This window comes from Pelodiscus sinensis, chromosome 3 (assembly GCF_049634645.1).
Source record: "Pelodiscus sinensis isolate JC-2024 chromosome 3, ASM4963464v1, whole genome shotgun sequence".
Classification (NCBI taxonomy): domain Eukaryota; kingdom Metazoa; phylum Chordata; order Testudines; family Trionychidae; genus Pelodiscus; species Pelodiscus sinensis.
In genome coordinates, this window is record NC_134713.1 from 106,472,146 (window position 1) to 106,489,602 (window position 17,457).

Genomic DNA, 17,457 nt, shown 5'->3' on the forward strand with positions numbered 1-17,457 from the left:
GGTGCACAACAGTACTCTTAAAGATGCTCACGGATTGAAGCAAAGGACTTTGCACAGACCCCTGCTAATGCACTACAAACCTTCAGTAATTTTTGCCCAGTGAAGTTATTACGGTGTCATTAATTCATGCATAACTTGCTGTAACTTTTCTTAAAATGTGAGGAAGATTTTCTTTAAAATGTAACAAAAATGTTGGTCATGGACAAACTGACTTTTCCAGAGGCTCTCAACTCTAGTAAATGAGAATAATTTTTGCTGGAATATTCAAAGGCTCATTGAAGGCTGTTTTTCCTCATTGTTTGAATCCAGTTAAGAAATACACTTTTTAACAATTATTAAAAAAAATTTCAATTGTTTTTCTTCTCAATTTCCTCTTTGAGCAGAGATCAGTTCTGGACAACTTAAGGACAGTAAGTGTAATTTCATCTTCAAGTGCTTGTTCATGTTGATTCCAATCAGGTGTGTGGGTTCTGCATGCCTGATCATTGGAAAATGTTTACTTTAGCCGTGCCCGTTGAGTTGGCTGTGGTGCTCCCTGCAGTGGTGCTTGATGTTACCCAGCTGACTCTTCCCCATTTCAGTTCATTCTTACCGCCTGTGATGGTCATTGGAACAGTGTTTGACTTGCCTAGCAAATGCTCCCTTTGCTCTCCCTTAGCTTGTTAGTTAGCTAGTTCCATAGTTGTTGAAGTTTCTATTAGAATAGCTGTTTTGGTTAGGGACTGGATTCTACCTTTTCCCTTTCCTCCCCTTGGCTCCAGGACATGCCTCGTGGCCAGGGGTTTAAGCCATATGAGATTTGTAGCAAGTCTGTGCCAATGAGTTACCCACATGAGTGGTTTAGATTAAAGTAAAAGTTAAACCAAAATAAAATCTTAATGGAGTGCTCACTGACCGCCAATTCTGGGTCTGAGTGAATCAGTGCAGAGAACCTCGACATTTGTGTGCAACACTTCACTGAAGAAGCAGTCTAGGGATTCTCGGACCACAGAGTTGTCAGCACTGCTTTCATTCACCTGTGCTGCATAGGAGGAAGAAGGAGCTGAAGGTCTATTCACCAACCAGGGCACTTCATCCTTTCTGGCCAACAGTAGTTCATCCCCAGCAGAAGCACTCAACACCCTATACTCGGGGACTAGAGTTGTTGATTTTGATTCCCAGAGTGATTCCACTGTTCTCCCTCATCTGTCCATCACTATTCTCCTGGGTGCCACTCCTGCTTGCAGTTATGTTCCCAATTACAGCTGGTATCCCTGGCACAGGCCAAGCATTGGTGCCAGTATCTCCAGCATGGACTAAGCATTGGTGCAACTGTTCACCCCTTCAGCAGGGGTCAGCACCTCTGTGGTCTTCCAAATCCAGATTGAGATCATTGGGATCAGAGGCAGCATCCATTTTCTCTCACCACAGTGAGCACTTTTGTCTCAGGCACAGAAGTGAGATGCTTGTGTCTTGGACAACCTCAATGGAAATCTGAGCCCCAGTGGCCCTTTTGGACGTGTTGGGTGTACCATTAGACCCAAAGGCCATTCCCCAGAGGCCCGCACACAGGAAGATGGGACTTTAAGGGATCTGAGGCAGCACCATCCTGCACAGTCATGGAGGTATCCTCTGTAGCCAACCCAAACGGTCACTGCCACAACAGCAGATAGCTCACAGGCAATAGCGAACCCCAGAACACCAGAAAGTTCGAAGGTCAAGAGAACCTTGCTCCACGTAGAGGATCATCCCGTTGCCTTCAGGGCTCTGCTTCCAATAGATCATAGGTCCTACCAAGACCACCTTTGCAGGCTTGCCCACAATATGGGGCTGTAGGAAGAGGAGTTCATAGAATCATAGAATCATAGAATAATAGGACTGGAAGGGACCTCGAGAGGTCATCGAGTCCAGCCCCCCGCCCTCAAGGCAGGATCAAGCTCCGTCTACACCATCCCTGACAGATGTCTATCTAACCTGTTCTTAAATATCTCCAGAGAGGGAGATTCCACCACCTCCCTTGGCAATTTATTCCAATATTTGACCACCCTGACAGTTAGGAATTTTTTCCTAATGTCCAATCTAAACCTCCCCTGCTGCACTTTAAGCCCATTACTCCTTGTCCTGTCCTCAGAAACCAAGAGGAACAAATTTTCGCCTTCCTCCTTGTGACACCCTTTTAGATATTTGAAAACCGCTATCATGTCCCCCCTTAATCTTCTTTTTTCCAAACTAAACAAGCCCAGTTCATGAAGCCTGGCTTCATAGGTCATGTTCTCTAAACCTTTAATCATTCTTGTCGCTCTTCTCTGTACCCTTTCCAATTTCTCCACATCTTTCTTGAAATGTGGCGCCCAGAACTGGACACAGTACTCCAGCTGAGGCCTAACTAGTGCAGAATAGAGCGGCAGAATGACTTCACGAGTTTTGCTTACAACACACCTGTTGATACAACCTAGAATCATATTTGCTTTTTTTGCAACAGCATCACACTGTTGACTCATATTCAACTTGTGGTCCACTATGACCCCTAGATCCCTTTCCGCCATGCTCCTTCCTAGACAGTCGCTTCCCATCTTGTACGTATGGAACTGATTGTTCCTTCCTAAGTGGAGCACTTTGCATTTCTCTTTATTAAACCTCATCCTGTTTACCTCTGACCATTTCTCTAACTTGCTAAGGTCATTTTGAATTATGTCCCTATCCTCCAAAGAAGTCGCAACCCCACCCAGTTTGGTATCATCTGCAAACTTAATAAGAGTACTCTCTATCCCAATATCTACATCATTGATGAAGATATTGAATAGTACAGGTCCCAAAACAGACCCTTGAGGAACTCCACTTGTTATCCCTTTCCAGCAGGATTTAGAACCGTTAACAACAACTCTCTGACTACGGTTATCCAGCCAATTATGCACCCACCTTATCGTGGCCCTATCTAAGTTATATTTGCCTAGTTTATCAATAAGAATATCATGCGAGACCGTATCAAATGCCTTACTAAAGTCTAGGTATATGACATCCACCGCTTCTCCCTTATCCACAAGGCTCGTTATCTTTTCAAAGAAAGCTATCAGATTAGTTTGGCATGACTTGTTCTTCACAAACCCATGCTGGCTATTCCCTATCACTTTATTACTTTCCAAGTGTTTGCATACGATTTCCTTAATTACCTGCTCCATTATCTTCCCTGGGACAGACGTTAAACTGACCGGTCTATAATTTCCTGGGTTGTTCTTATTCCCCTTTTTATAGATGGGCACAATATTTGCCCTTTTCCAGTCTTCTGGAATCTCCCCTGTCTGCCATGATTTTTCAAAGATCATAGCTAAAGGCTCAGATACCTCCTCTATCAGCTCCTTGAGTATCCTGGGATGCATTTCATCAGGACCTGGTGACTTGCTGACATCTAACTTTCCTAAGTGATTTTTAACTTGTTCTTTGTGTATCCTATCTTCTAAACTTACCCTCTCTCTGCTTGTATTCACTACGTTAGGCACACCTCCAGACTTCTCGGTGAAGACCGAAACAAAGAAGTCATTGAGCATCTCTGCCATTTCCAAGTTCCCTGTTACTGCTTCTCCCTCCTCGCTAAGCAGTGGGCCTACCCTGTCCTTGGTCTTCCTCTTGCTTTTAATGTATTTATAAAAGGTCTTCTTGTTTCCCTTTATGCCTGTAGCTAGTTTGATCTCATTTTGTGCCTTTGCCTTTCTAATCTTGCCCCTGCATTCCCGTGTTGCTTGCCTATATTCATCCTTTGTTAGTTGTCCTAGTTTCCATTTTTTATATGACTCCTTTTTTATTTTGAGATCATGCAAGATCTCCTTGTTAAGCCAAGCTGGTCTTTTGCCATATTTTCTATCTTTCCTACACAACGGAATTGTTTGCTTTTGGGCCCTTAACAACGTCCCTTTGAAATACTTCCAACTCTCCTCAGTTGTTTTTCCCTTCAGTCTTGCTTCCCATGGGACCTTACCTACAAGTTCTCTGAGCTTATCAAAATCTGCCTTCCTGAAATCCATAACCTCAATTGTGGTGGTCTCCCTTCTACCTTTCCTTAAGATCATGAACTCTATTATTTCGTGATCACTGTCCCCTATACTGTCTTCCACTTTCAAGTTCTCAACTAGTTCCTCCCTATTTGTTAAAACCAAATCCAGAACAGCTTCTCCTCTGGTAGCTTTTTCAACCTTCTGAAACAGAAAGTTGTCTCCAATGCAGTCCAGAAACTTATTGGATAGCCTGTGCCTCGCTGTGTTAGTTTCCCAACATATGTCTGGATAGTTGAAGTCCTCCATCACCACCAAATCTTGGGCTTTGGATAGTTTTGTTAATTGTTTAAAAAAGGCCTCATCCACCTCTTCCACCTGGCTAGGTGGCCTGTAGTAGACTCCTAGCATGATATCACCCTCGTTTTTTACCCCTTTTAGCTTAACCCAGAGACTCTCTACACAGCTATCTCCTACGTTCATCTCCACTTCAGTCCAAGTGTGTACATTTTTAATATACAAGGCAACCCCTCCTCCCTTTTTTCCCTGTCTGTCCTTCCTGAGCAAGCCGTACCCTTCCATACCAATATTCCAATCATGCGTCCCATCCCACCAGGTTTCTGTAATACCAATGATATCATAGTTGTATTTATTGGTTAGCAATTCCAGTTCTTCCTGCTTATTACCCATACTTCTCGCATTTGTATATAGGCATCTAAGATACTGATTTGATCTTGCCTCCCTGTTGTGCCCTGACCCTCCTTTCTCCTTGCCATTATAGGCCGTAGTCCCCCCCATTTCCAACCCATCTCCCAGTCCCGCACATTCAGCACTTACCTGTGGGCTTTGCTCACCTGCCCCCGACAAACCTAGTTTAAAGCCCTCCTCACAAGGTTAGCCAGTCTGTGTCCAAACAAGGCCTTCCCGCTCCTGGAAAGGTGAACTCCATCTCCGCCAAGCAGTCCTTCCTGGAAGAGCACCCCGTGATCAAGGAAGCCGAATCCCTCCTGGCGACACCATCGTCGCAGCCAGGCATTCACCTCCAGGATGCACCTCTCTCTGCCCGGGCCCCTACCTTTGACAGGAAGGATAGAAGAGAATACCACCTGCGCTCCAAACTCCTTCACCTGTACTCCCAAAGCCCTGTAGTCACACTTGATCCGCTCAGTGTCACACCTGGCAGTATCATTTGTGCCCACGTGGATGAGTAGCATGGGGTAGTAGTCAGAGGGCCGGATAATCCTCGACAATGCCTCCGTAACATCTCGGATACGGGCCCCTGGCAGACAGCATACCTCTCGAGATGAGCTGTCAGGGCGACAGATGGGTGCCTCCGTTCCCCTCAGAAGAGAGTCTCCAACCACCACTACTCTACGTTTCCTCCTCGCAGTGGTGGCAGGAGACTGCTCAACCTTGGTGGTGCAAGGCCTGGTCTCCTCCACTGTGGGGGGTGACTCCTTGTCTCCTGCTGAAAGTAAAGAGTAACGGTTATGTAACAACACAGTGGGAGGGTTAGGAGCAGGGGTGGAACACTGCCTGCTGCCGGAAGTAACCAGCTGCCAGTGCTCACCCTGCACTACTGCCTCCTCCATAAGTGGCTGGTCAACAGTCCCACATCCTAGGACAGTGACCTCCGTGGACTCCACAGGAATACTGTCCAGGAATTCCTCATGGCTTCGAATGCTCCTCAGCCTGGCCACCTCCTCCTGTAGCTCTCCCACCTGCTGCCTGAGAGATTCCACCAGCAGGCACCTTTCACAACGGTTGTTTCCCCCAGCCTGGAGATCACTCAGTGGGAATTGCAAGCCACAAATACAGCAAGACCACACCAGGACCTGGGTAGAGGCATCCATGCTCAGGTTCTCTGTCTGGGTACAGGCACAGGTGGAGGAGACAGGAGAAGTACTGGCACAAGCGCTACGGGTCTTCATCACCATCAGTCACTCCCTCTTCAACTCCCCTGTCTGCAGTCCCCTGTCCGCTTCGCTCCCCTGGTCGCACTGCTCTGGCTTTTTAAAGCCTGCTTGCCTAGGTCAGGCCTGCCCCCTTCTGAGTCACACAGGGGAAGGCTGAGCCTGAGGCTAATCAGAGGCAATCAAGGGAACAATGGCAGGCTCTCAGTCCCAACTGCCACAGAAGCTGAAACTGAAACTGCTAGCACTCCCTGGAATCAGACTCAATTCACACTTCAAACTGTAAAATTCAAACTGACTTTTAAGTTGACTGACCCTAAGGACTGAATGATAGACATTCTCACACCAGAGGTTCTGTTTAGGATAGCCCTAACTCTCTGATAAAAACCTATTCAGAGCAACATTAAAAGGCTCTGGCAGACCCCTACATCCATCTTCCCTATCACAAGGGGGCTAGAACATAAATACATTAGCCGTTCAAAGGGATATAAGTACTGATTCTCACATCCCCACCTGTGCTCATTGGTGGTCACTTCCGCTAATGGAGGGGGGGAAGGAAGCGGAGACAACAGGGATGGACTCAGAAGTTGAAGAAATCCAAGAAAGTAGACCTTTTTGGACAAAGGTCTATTCAACCTTATAGTTATACTCTATATCAAAGGATAGCAATATCAGACCATCCTGTTCTCTACAGGAATAATGTCAGTTTGTGGGCCTCTATGTTGAAATTCAAAGATTTCATCCCATCAAACTCCAAAGTCAAATTTGTGGTTGTTGTTGAAGAAGGCAAAACAGTAGCAAGAACCTCCCTTCAAGCTCTGGTGGATGTGGTAAATTCAGCTGCCCAGACACACTTGTCAGGCATAGCCCAGAGAAGAGTGGCATTGTTAAAATTGTCTGGTATGTACCAATGTTCACTCTAATCTTTTCCATCCGTGTGCAGATTGATAATGTAAATGTAGTTGTGTGCACTGTGGCTTGTGTGAATCCACCCGTAGAAATAAACTTAGCTGTGGACACTTTGTTAATCATCTTCATTGAATCTCTCCTGAGCGGCTGTACAAGTGCACAGCTTACAGGGAACACTGGCCTGCACCTGGAGGTGAAGCAACATTGCAGGACCTCCCAATTGCGGGTACAGGCCTTTGTTCAGACCAGATTGACTTAACAGTTTGAAGGACTCTGTGCAACTATGAAATCACTTGGAAACCTATTCTAACTCATCAGAGAAAACAATTTTAAGACCCAGCCTCAATATAAACGATCTTACCTGCCATGTCCTTGACCTCTGCTACCATACAGAAACTGCCATACTCCCAGTTAGGACAAAGGCAGCCCTCTCTCTGGACCTGAACAAGGGTTTGTGGCAGGTACACCTCTAATGTCAGATCCTCCTCTGACTATCCTGAACTGTCTATCCTGCTTCAGCTGTGTGTGGTCCCAAATAACATCAGACTGCTTGGTTGTTTGCATGGTAAAAGTAGGCTATTCTCTCAATTTTTGCTTTTTCCCTCTGTCTCTTTCATCCCTTTCCCCATCCTACTTCAGGAGCCCTTCTCCTGAGCAACTCCTTATTCAGGGGGTGCAATTGCCCCTCAATGTAGGGGCAATGGTGGTGATTCCTTAAGAGCAAAGAAGCAAGGAATTCTACTATTTCCTAATCCCCAAGGCAAAGGGTAGTCTCACACCTATTTTGGACCTGTGCCAGGGGTGGGCAATAACTTTTGATGGGGGGCCACTCCCAAGATTTTAGAAAGTGGTCGAGGGCCACACTCTTTCATGATATTAATGAAGATGAGGGGTCTAGAATGGAAATTGGGTGCAGAAGGGAGTGTGGGGTAAGGGACTGGGGTGCAGGAGGGAGACTGGAATCTGGGAGGGAATTGGGATGAAGCAGGCGGTTGTGACCTAGGGCAGGGGACTGGAGTGCAAGGGTTTGGGATGTGACCTAAGGTAGGAGGGGATTGTGATGTGGGGCAGGAGATTGAGGTGCCAGATCTAGGAGGGGGTATGGTTGTAAGAGGGGAACAGAGGGTTTGGATATGTGGAGTGGAGGGTGGGGGAAGGCAAAGAGTTGTGGCAGGAAAGGGCTGGCGTGCCAGAAGCAGGCTCTGGCCAAGAGACTTACTTGTCAGCTGCCAAACTAGCCTGTCTGATGAGCTTAAAATGCTTCCCAGCCAGCTTGCTTGCCTGGCCATGTGCTGGATGAATAACTGAGCCCAGGAGAGAGGACGTGATTCTTCTTAGCTGCCTGTTATTCTAACAAGCAGTTCCTATTGATGGGAATGTGCTGGGGGTGGGCAGCTGCTAAAATTCCCCTCCCCCCCCCCCCAGTTTTAAAACAGAAATGGAGCCCTGCAGCCATGTTTCTGCACGGCGTGCGGAGCAAGGTGGGGAGCCTGCCTGGGGCTCTCCGCTGCCTCCGCGGGTCAGATCCAGAGGCTTGGTGGGCCAGATTCTGCCTGCGGGCTGTATTTTGCATGGGCCTGACCTATGCAGACTCAACATAGTCATGCAAAAGCTGAAGTTTGGCATGGTCTTCCTGAGCACAGTTATCCCTTCCCTGGATCCAGGAGGACTGCTACGCTGCTCTCAACATGAAAGATACATATATTCATTCTTCCTCAGCACAGACGCTTCCTGTGTTTTGTTATCAACAGGGAATGTTACAAGTTCACAGTTTCCTAGTTTGGCCTATCCACTGCACCTCGGGTATTTAGCAAGTGTATGTTTGTGGTGGTAGCTTTCCTTCAGATCCAGTGGCTTGGTGGGACGGGTGTGTGCAGATATTCTCCTACCTAGACAAATGGGTAATACAAGGCCATTTCAGAGAGAAGGTGGATTTTCATGTCTAACTAGCCAAATCCACATTTCAGAGACTGGGATTTCTCTTCAATGTGTGCAGGTCCACTCTATCTTTGACTCGGAGAATAGAGTTCATAGAGGCAGTGTTGGACTCGGCACAAGCCAAAGCATTCCTTCAAGAGATGTGATTTCGGGCCATAGTAGGCATCATTCAAAGCCTCATGCTACATCTGATTACAATGGTAAGGGATAGTATGGCACTTTTCAGCCACATGACAGCTTGGTCAAGCACACCAGACATAGAAGGCTCCAAACATGCCTAGCTTTGATCTACCTCCGTTTACCCCAACATGAAAGGCTGGACTTTATAGAACTTCTTATGGGAGCGTAAGTACTGTCTCTCCATCAATGGTTAGACCAGCTACAGTGTGCCAGGGAGTCCCTTTCAGTAACTTCCAGCCCATCTTAATCCTTGTGACGGACATATTGGCATTGGGGAGGGCTGCACAGCTAGGAGGCCATCAAACACAGGGCCTGTGGTCTAAGGATGTATGCAACTAGTTGGCTACCTGATCAGGGCCGGCCTGAGGTATTCTGGCGTCCTGGGCACAGGCGCGCGGCACCGCCCCCGGGTGCATGATGCATGCGTGAGCCCGCCCGTGGGGAGCGGACCCACCCCTCGAAGATGCGCAGGCCCGCCCCCATGGCGCATGTGCGGCCCGGCTACAGCTGCTGACGTGCAGCCCATGCCCGCCCCTAGGGCGCACTGTGCAAGCGCGGCCCAGTCCGGCCCGGCTGTTGCTGCTGGTGCGCATGCCAGGCCGTGTAGGACCCCGCAGCAATGGGGGAAAGGGCATTGCTGGCCAGTGCCGTGGGGATGTGGGCAGGCCGGTGCTGCGGGAGCCGGGCGCGTGGCGCCTGATGGCAGCTGTAAGGGACGCTGCGTGCCCCTTACAGCTGCTATCAGGCACCCCCCATCAGTTGGCGTCCTGGGCAGCTGGCCGGCTTGCCCATGCCTCCATCCAGCCCTGTACCTGATAAGCATATGCTTATCAGGTAGGCGAGTAGGAACTCGTCTAGTCGCTTCTACTTTCCTCTCCCTGCTGCCTCTATCAGAGATAGGCAGCGAGGGGGGAGCTGGTGCTGGGGGGAGCTGATTCCAGGCTTTCCCCTGCCCCTCCCTCCCATTACACCTCTGCCTGTTAAATGTCCACGGTTACCTGACGAGCCTGGGTTCATCAGTTAATAGTCATGGTTATATGAAGGCGTCTGCTATGTGCGAGGAGCTGGCTTAAAAGCCGGCTCCCCACATGCACCAGTTTCTTGGGGAGCTGCCCCCCATCCATGCTGCTCCCTCTGAATCAGGGGTTCCCAAACTTTTTGACACGGGGACCAGTAAATCCATTCACGAACTTTTGAAGGACTGGTAATGTTCATTTGCATATTTGCATATTCATTAATAAAATGATGAATATTCAAATAAGTTGTTTCTGGTCCTCCCAAAACCCTCAGTGCCAGCTTTAGCAAAGCTTTTGATACGGTCACCCGCAATATTCTTGCCAGGAATATGGATTGGATAAATGGACTGTAAGACAGACAGAAAGCTGGTTAGACCAGGGTTTCCTAAACATTTTACTTTAGTAGGAACCCCCCCCTTTTTTTTTCTTCTTCAATACTGCTTTTCGCAGCCCAAAAATATAAACACACAAAAAACAAACTCAGAAAATACCAGACATATAACATGTCTGGTATTTTCTCATTAGGTAAGATGTATCAGTTTGTAGTTTCGAACTGGCTGGCTGATAAATGTGCTCAGGCTGCGTGAGTGTGTCTACCAGCCAGCTAGTTCGCAACTATTCGAGGGTGTGTGTGTGTGGGGGGGGGGGGGGGGGAACAATAGAATCCCTGGGCCGGACTAACTCGTGCTTTGCGGGGGGAGGGGAGAACGGGGGCAGCACCCCAAGATCTTCATATGGCCGGGTCAGTCCCACTCCCCGCAGGCCGATTCATTCCTCCCCCCCCTGCTCCCCCCGCTGCGCCTCTGGCCAGCCCCACTTCCCCCAACCCCCTCCCGGGCAGCCAGTTCTCCCCCGCTTCTCCTCCCAATCTTCCTTGGCCAGCCCCGCTGCCCCCGTCCAGCCCTCCTTCTGGCGGCCACTTCTCTCCCTCCCCCGCCCCATCTTCCCCGGCCAGCTCCCTGCCCCCAACCTCGCACCCCCTGGGGCAGCCCTGTTTCCACCGGCCTACCAGTTTCCACAGCCTGCCCCGATTCCACCATCCAGTGCTGCTTCCAGTGGCCAGCTCTCCCCTCCTCCTCACCCCAGAATCCCCTGGCACCTGCACCTTCCCTTAGCCCTGCACCCTCCTGGTGCCTCCCCCTTCCCTTACTGCCCTGGCCCCCTTTGCCCTCTTTCCCTAATACCCACCCCCTCACCACTCTCTGCCCCATTCCCCTCCTGCCGCTCTGTGCCCTCACACATGACTTGCTCCATCCTGGCCTTCCTCATGCCCACCCCTTCTTTCAAGCCTTCTCCCAGCACCTCCTCCTCCAGCCCCCAATGCCCTTCCCCTTTCTTCTCCTCTCCCACTATCACCCTGTCCCCCCCTCCCACTGACACCTCCCCTCCTGCCCTTTTCCTCATTGTCTGCACTTAGCCCCCTGGCATTTGTGTCTCTCTCTTGCACCCTGTCCCTTAGTGCCTTCCCCTCCTGCTGCCGCCGCCTCCTCGCCGCCCAAGCCTGTTCCCTACCTTCTGCCTTCCATATTGCGGGGCCGGAGGCTGTGCTCAGGCCCCAGAGGCCGGCCCCGGAGCCAGCGTGACCCCTCCACGTGCCTTCGAAGAGTTTTAAAATCCCGGGTCGTGACGACATGTCACACCCGGGCGTCCTCCCCGCCCACATGCAACGCCGCACGTGGGCAGCAGCAAGCGGTGAGAAGGAGCTGCGCACGGCGGGGACGCTCTGGGGGCGGGGTGGGAGGACGCATGGGGAGGGTGGGGCCTGGGCCCGGGCCAGCTCCAGGCAGAGCCAGGGGAGAGACCCAGCTCCACATATTGATGGAACAGGGCCCCTGGCTCTGTAACTCGCCGGCACTTCCGGGGGGTTCAGGGCCCGAATCGGCCTAAGGCCAGCCTGCCGGCAGCCATCAGCCATGCTGAAGCCCAGTATTTTTTTCCGCGTCCCAGTACTGGGCCGCGGCCCATAGTTTGGGAAATGCTGATCTGTGTCATAGGCAGCAGCTCAGGGAGGTAGGCGGGAGTTGGTACTATTGTATAATAGTTTATCATTGATTACTTCTTGGCTGAAGCTCTCAGTGTAGGATTTTAAACTGGTTCTCTTCCACTTTTCTTAATCTGTTGACAAGTGTGCTATCGTCTCAATTCCTCAAGCTTATAACCTTCACTTGGGTCATCTGAATTTTCTTCCTGTCTTTCATGCCCAGGATCTTGCCAAATCATATTGCTTCATGCTCTAGAACACTTTCAGAATCTGATACTTTTTCACAATTTCCACAGCTAAAATGTTGGGCTACTCATGTCTCACTTAGGTTATTGCAATTTCCTCTTCAACTTTATTTCTCTTCTATCTTCTCCAAACATAATTTTCCTTATTTACTTCTCTAGTCATGTCACAGCTATGCCATAACCCACCTCATACATTCTCAGATCCCCACTACTAGCTTCTTCTCTGATCTCTCATCAAGCTACCTCATCTTTGCCTTCAAGGTTCTGCCTAATAATTTGTGTCTATCTTTGCTTGCTTCCTGTTGCTTTCCCTCATGGTTCACCTTCAGAATGTTTTTTTTTATAACATATATGGGATATGAACTTTTAAATTAAAAAATTAAACTTATTTTAAATAGCTCAGATACTCACTTGAGGTGATTCTTTGCCTGGATGAGTGGATTTTTTTTTTAGCTCATGCTTTTACTTGAGTAAGATAGGCAGGCTGTTCACAGATATTTGTCATTCTGCTCTCAGGGAAGCTAAATATACTTATTTATAGATTTTGTGTCTCATTTATTAAACTACTTAAATCAGTATTGTGTCTTTTGAGAGTGGCAATAGCATCCTTGTTAGCAAAGAATCTTCCATGTTAGTTGCTGACAGATTTCTGAACATATTTCTTGACCTCTTTGGTCATCCGTTTAGCCTATTGTGAGGCATATTTTAAGATTATTTCCTGTCTGAATCAGTAGACATCAGATATCTTGATTTTTAATTAGGCTTTTGACACTGTCCCATATGACAGTCTTATAAGCAAACCAGAGACTTGTGATCTGGATAAAACTATTGTAAGGTGGTTTAGCTATTTCAGAAAACATACTCAATAATGCTATCCAACTTGAGAGATATATCTAGTGGGGGCATTTGAAGAGTCTGTACATCTGGTATGATTTGGGATTTCGGAGTGGAGAGTATGCTTATAGAACATGCAGATAACATGGGAAGAGTTACTAGCATGTTGAATGACGGATTAGAATTCAAACCAAGGATGACAAATTAAATGAATTGGTCTGAAATCAGTGAGATTAAATGTAGTAAGAGTGCTAAGTATTACACGTAGAAAATGCACAATTACAAAATGGGAATTAACTGGCAAGGCAGTCATACTGCTGAAAAGAATCTGGAGGTTATAGTGGATCGCAAACTAAATAGGAACCAACAGTGGTGTGGTGGTCCACGGCCATGGTCACACCCACCCAGATCTGAGCGGGCAACCTCACTAGCCCACTGCCTACTAATCTAGATGCGGCCTCTACGGGTGCGAGCCGCTCTCACCTGAGCCCAGGCAGGTGGCCCTGCGAGCCCACCGTCTAATGGTCCGTGTCGCACCCTTTAAGGGCGCAAGCCGCTCCCGCCCGAGTCTGGGCGGGTGGCCCTGCAAGCGCAATGCCTAATAACTGACAGCGGTCTCGAAGAGCTTGAGTCACTTTCTCAAATAGTGCTTGCCCCTTTCGGGGCTTGAACTTCCCCCAACTACCCCTTTGGGGCCCTCGGTTTCCTCCGCAGGGCTCTGCACCATTATATTACTCGAAGCTCACCGAGACAGGCCCTCCCTCTCCACCGGGTCCCAGCCTGGGGCCCTGTAGTGCGGGATAGATGCTCCCCTGCATGGCTGGCGGGGCACACCCTCGAAACGCGCCAGCCCACGGGTGCCAGAACAGCCCTGTTCCGGGCTGCTTCCTTCCCCTCCTTGCGTCCATGGTGCCCCTCCTCTTGGCCAGGAGTCCTACCGTGATTCCTGGCATACTTGTCTCCATCTGGATTCCCACGTCCGCCTGTGGTCCACCTTGGCTGTCCTCCCACTGCCCTCCAGAGGTATAGTCTCCCCCTCCGGCCTGCTGGCGGGTCCTTTTGAATCTCCCTGCTGGGGCAGACGTCACCTCGAAGGCCCACCCCCTGGCTCTGGCATGCGCTGGGGCTCACGCTTCCGGCACTGCTCCCCTCACCATTCTGGAACGCGTCGGAGCCTCCGCCGGCTGCCTTGCCGCTTCCCATGGCACTTTGGGAGTCGGTTTCAGTGCGGGTTGCTTCCGACCTGTCACAGCTGCTTCCCGCGGTGCTTCGGGAGCCAGCTTCAGTGCGGGTCACTTCCGACCTGTCACAAATGGCTAATAATATTCTGGGGAGTATTAATAAATACGTCACAGGGTGGCTTGATTTAAATCATTATGTAAGCCACCAAATAGAAAGTTTAACTAAATTTGCTGAAACTTAAGATTAAAATTTGCTAAAGCTTTTCAATTTGTACTTTATTTTCTGAAGAAAGGTGCATTTGTTTCAGTTGATTTAGCTGTTCTATTTGATTTTCAGGTAGAACCTTGATACTTGATTTGATGCATCTTTTTGCTGCCTAACAGGACCCACCAGAAATTATATAAACGTATTTAAGTGATTATATCTAGCTTAGTATTTTCAGAGTCTTATTAATTAATTGGATATTTTTAATACGTTAGAGCACGTCTACACTAGGGATGCCAGTGGTTAATTGGTTAACTGATTGGGCTTGAGCTGCCCTTGCTTATCTGCGGTGCGGCATAGTGGTCCCAGTCTGGCTGGAGCAGCTTTCAGAACAGTGTGGAGGGCCTGGCTAGGCTGAAGCAGCCCCCAGCCTGTGGTGTGGGCTGGAGGTGCTCCACCTCAGATTCTCCACTATGCCATGGATGGGGAGCAGTCCTTGACTGCAGCTGGCCTTGCCTGGCTGGAAGAGCCTGCTGTGGTGTTGGTGGGGGTGTACCAGCCTGGCTGGGCTCCCCCACCTGCTTCTGTTTAAGCGGTATCAGAGGTAGTGGGGGCGGGGGTAAGCACATGGGAGCTGGTGCTTGCATGGAGCCAGCTTTTAAGCAAGCTCCCAGTGAGCACTGGCTGCTGGGGAACTACCATCTCCCCCTCTGCTGCCTCTGATACAGAGGCAGTAGGGAGAGGTAGGAAGGGGAGACCTGGAGGCTCTGTAGGAGTGGTTACACATTTACCAATAACCCTTGTTTTTAACAACCCTTATTTGTACACCATTCAAGTTAAAATAAACCTATTTTTTTCCATTTGTTAGTTCCCTGAAGTGAAAATTACCAGGTCAAACTGTCACTAAACTAGTATGAAATAAATGTCTTTTTTGTAGTTAGATTCAGAGTCCATATTAAAGTTAACAGCAGGTCAATTGAAAATCAGAACATTTTTGTCTTAGGAGTTAATTATTTTAATTGAAATCCAAAGTAAATATTTTTCTCGAAAAAGCTACATCCTTCAAAATAGATATCTAGTGATGGCAAATGAGTAAATTCACTGTCTTTTGTGGAAAAGATGAACATTTTAATGTAAATGTAAGACCTGTGTTATGATTTAACAAAGTCCTATTTGAATTATTGTCTGTTCAATTTTCTAATACTTTTAAGTGGACTGTATTGCATCAGAATATCTTAAATAGATGTTTAGTTCACTTGCCTATATTCACTGTTGATCAGATGCTATGGTTGTTCCTTAAATTGCTTCTATAGTAGAGTTGCTATATATTGTTTGTTATTTTAACTGAAAACCAGTTCTGGAGATTTGAAAAATTAATCTGACATCCAGCCCAGGGACTAAGCCACCTACTATGAACAGCCACCAAACTGTTTCTTCTGCCAGATGCACTACCAACTATACTCATGAAATTTAATTTGAAAAAGTTGTTCTGAATTTAACATCTTTTTAATACAGTCTAAAAATATGTAACTTATTACTTGGCATGGCCTAATAGAAAGAAAAAGAAAAGGTGAGTATCTTCATAGGATACCTATGACATTAATTAAATATATTAATCAAATAAACTACTCATGCAGCTCATGCTCTTATTATATCTTCTCACTTCTTGGCTTTGCTTCAGTTTTTTATTTAAGTAGTTTTATTTGTCTGATTCTTTAGTTCGTTGAATATAGTTTAATGAATATTTGCCAAATTCCAGTGAAATGCATGCCACGACTGAGCCAGCCTGCCAGCTGGCTCCAAATTTTTAAATGTAGAACCGCAGCAGGGGCAGCCTCGGAGTGGGGGCAGCTGCTGGGACCAACATGTGCTAGGGCTGAGGCTGCCAGCTCCTACTGTAGAGCCTGCAGCAGGCTGTAGTAAATTCCCTTTGTAAAAGTAGCAATGAACTGTACAACTGACAGAGTTCTTAACAGTTACATGGTTACCATATTACATGATTTTTAACATACTTATAGTTTATACCTTTAGTTCATGTGCTTAGAGAACATAAGTTCAGACATGTCTGGTGGACATGGCTTAGTCCCCAACAAAGGTTGAGCAATTCCCCTAGTGTGGCCATATGGAGTTGATGGGTTGAATTGTAGCTCCCTTGCTGAACAATGGCTGTTGATGGTTATTTCCTTGCTATTGTCTCTGAAGAGTAATATTTGGCCAATTCCCCAATGTACAGCATGTTTCAGTGACAACCATACAACACAGTTTTTATAATTTCGTATTTATTGATTTTATATATAATTTAGATTGGCTTTCAGCAGATCACAACCTTTTTCTTTGCATAATATCACAATTATATATAAATGATGAAAATAGGGGTAACAGAGTGGTCCCCCAATATATAGAAGAAGAATGTCAGTAGTAGGCTTGAACTCTGATGGCTAGTTCAAGTTGTGGTCAGGATTGCCATGTCCTCACTGGTATTTTTAGTTCATGACCTAGACTAGATCAAAGCTGGCACAAATCTGTCTTCCAGGATTGGGAGGCATTCTCCTTACAGAAGTGTCAGCATACTCTGACAGGGCCAAAAATTTAGAGCATCTTATTTCTCTTAGTCAGCCTGAGACTCTGAGATACATTGAGACTCAGAATTGTTATTAGGGATGTTTGATATTGTGTGATTGAATAGTCATGTAACCACATGAAATCTTAGTGGTTACATGACTATTCAATAGACCCTGCACGTGGGGCCGGCAGCCAGTACACTCCTGGCCCCACTCTGGGGAACCTCCTGCCGGTGGTAGGCGGGAGCAGGTCCACCAGGGCAGTCAGGTGCCCTCTATCTGTGGGGGTCCAAACTTCCCACGGATAGACACTGGTAGAGACAGCAGCGTGGGGAGGGGCAGGGAAGTGGCACCGTAAAACTTAATAGCCAGGTCCTGCCAGCACCAGCTCCTGTTTGTCCATCCCCCACTGCCTCTGTAGGACGCAGCGAGCGGGGAGGGGAGCAGATAGGTCTGCGGAGCTGGCATGCATGGGAAGCCTGCTTGAAAGCCAGCTTTCTGCGTGTATCCCCTCCAGCCTGTAACTCCT

General features: G+C 48.0%; 1 protein-coding gene across 4 annotated transcripts in view; it reads left to right on the forward strand.

Annotated features, from left to right (window-relative positions):
- PCMT1 (protein-L-isoaspartate (D-aspartate) O-methyltransferase) overlaps positions 1-17,457 on the forward strand; it is a 61,605-nt gene that overhangs the window by 4,631 nt on the left and 39,517 nt on the right. The gene's annotated exons all lie outside the window — the stretch shown is intronic.